We start from the raw sequence: 2,500 nt of genomic DNA on the forward strand, positions 1-2,500 counted from the left end.
TCTGGTCTTGGGGACTTAGCCTGTTTGCAAAACCACCCCTTACCGTGTCACTCGCCCAAACACCAGAGAGGCCGAGAAGCGGGGCCACTGCCCGCGTGGTTCCCCCTCTCTGGTCTTGGGGACTTAGCCTGTTTGCAAAACCACCCCTTACCGTGTCACTCGCCCAAACACCAGAGAGGCCGAGAAGCGGGGCCACTGCCCCCGCTGTTCCCCCTCTCTGGTCCTGGGGACTTAACCCAAACACCAGAGAGGCCGAGGAGCGGGGCCCAACTCTACCCGAATTTCAACCCCTTTTTCGGACCCAGAGACCCGGGAGCGGCCCCCTATCTCCAGGCGGCTCTCCACCTCCCTTTTACCCGATTTAGAGCCCCTTCTTCGGCCACACACACCTGCTATCGGCCCCCTACCTCCAGGGGGCCCTCCACCTCACTTTTAACCCAATTTAGAGCCCCTGCTTCGGCCACACACACCTGGGAGAGGCCCCCTATCTCCAGTCGGCTCTCCACCTCCCTTTTACCCAATTTAGAGCCCCTGCTTCGGCCACACACACCTGGGAGCGGGCCCCTATCTCCAGGCGGCTCTCCACCTCCCTTTTACCCGATTTAGAGCCCCTTCTTCGGCCACACACACCTGCTATCCGCCCCCTATCTCCAGTCGGCTCTCCACCTCCCTTTTACCGGATTTGGAGCCCCTGCTTCGGCCACACACACCTGGGAGCGGGCCCCTATCTCCAGGCGGCTCTCCACCTCCCTTTTACCCGATTTAAAGCCCCTGCTTCGGCCACACACACCTGGGAGCGGGCCCCTATCTCCAGGCGGCTCTCCACCTCCCTTTTACCCGATTTAAAGCCCCTGCTTCGGCCACACACACCTGGGAGCGGGCCCCTATCTCCAGGCGGCTCTCCACTTCACTTTTAACCCAATTTAGAGCCCCTGCTTCGGCCACACACACCGGGGAGCGGGCCCCTATCTCCAGGCGGCTCTCCACCTCCCTTTTACCCGATTTAAAGCCCCTGCTTCGGCCACACACACCTGGGAGCGGGCCCCTATCTCCAGGCGGCTCTCCACTTCACTTTTAACCCAATTTAGAGCCCCTGCTTCGGCCACACACACCGGGGAGCGGGCCCCTATCTCCAGGCGGCTCTCCACCTCCCTTTTACCCGATTTAAAGCCCCTGCTTCGGCCACACACACCTGGGAGCGGGCCCCTATCTCCAGGCGGCTCTCCACCTCCCTTTTACCCGATTTAAAGCCCCTGCTTCGGCCACACACACCTGGGAGCGGCCCCCTATCTCCAGGCGGCTCTCCACCTCCCTTTTACCCGATTTAAAGCCCCTGCTTCGGCCACACACACCTGGGAGCGGGCCCCTATCTCCAGGCGGCTCTCCACTTCACTTTTAACCCAATTTAGAGCCCCTGCTTCGGCCACACACACCTGGGAGCGGGCCCCTATCTCCAGGCGGCTCTCCACCTCCCTTTTACCCGATTTAAAGCCCCTGCTTCGGCCACACACACCTGGGAGCGGGCCCCTATCTCCAGGCGGCTCTCCACCTCCCTTTTACCCGATTTAAAGCCCCTGCTTCGGCCACACACACCTGGGAGCGGCCCCCTATCTCCAGGCGGCTCTCCACCTCCCTTTTACCCGATTTAAAGCCCCTGCTTCGGCCACACACACCTGGGAGCGGGCCCCTATCTCCAGGCGGCTCTCCACTTCACTTTTAACCCAATTTAGAGCCCCTGCTTCGGCCACACACACCTGGGAGCGGGCCCCTATCTCCAGGCGGCTCTCCACCTCCCTTTTACCCGATTTAAAGCCCCTGCTTCGGCCACACACACCTGGGAGCGGGCCCCTATCTCCAGGCGGCTCTCCACCTCCCTTTTACCCGATTTAAAGCCCCTGCTTCGGCCACACACACCTGGGAGCGGCCCCCTATCTCCAGGCGGCTCTCCACCTCCCTTTTACCCGATTTAAAGCCCCTGCTTCGGCCACACACACCTGGGAGCGGGCCCCTATCTCCAGGCGGCTCTCCACCTCCCTTTTACCCGATTTAAAGCCCCTGCTTCGGCCACACACACCTGGGAGCGGGCCCCTATCTCCAGGCGGCTCTCCACTTCACTTTTAACCCAATTTAGAGCCCCTGCTTCGGCCACACACACCTGGGAGCGGGCCCCTATCTCCAGGCGGCTCTCCACCTCCCTTTTACCCGATTTAAAGCCCCTGCTTCGGCCACACACACCTGGGAGCGGGCCCCTATCTCCAGGCGGCTCTCCACCTCCCTTTTACCCGATTTAAAGCCCCTGCTTCGGCCACACACACCTGGGAGCGGCCCCCTATCTCCAGGCGGCTCTCCACCTCCCTTTTACCCGATTTAAAGCCCCTGCTTCGGCCACACACACCGGGGAGCGGCCCTCTATCTCCAGGCGGCTCTCCACCTCCCTTTTACCCAATTTAGAGCACCTGCTTCGGCCACACACACCTGCTATCGGCCCCCTACCTCCAGG

This window comes from Centroberyx gerrardi, chromosome 12 (assembly GCF_048128805.1).
Source record: "Centroberyx gerrardi isolate f3 chromosome 12, fCenGer3.hap1.cur.20231027, whole genome shotgun sequence".
In the NCBI taxonomy this organism is placed as follows: Eukaryota; Metazoa; Chordata; class Actinopteri; order Beryciformes; family Berycidae; genus Centroberyx; species Centroberyx gerrardi.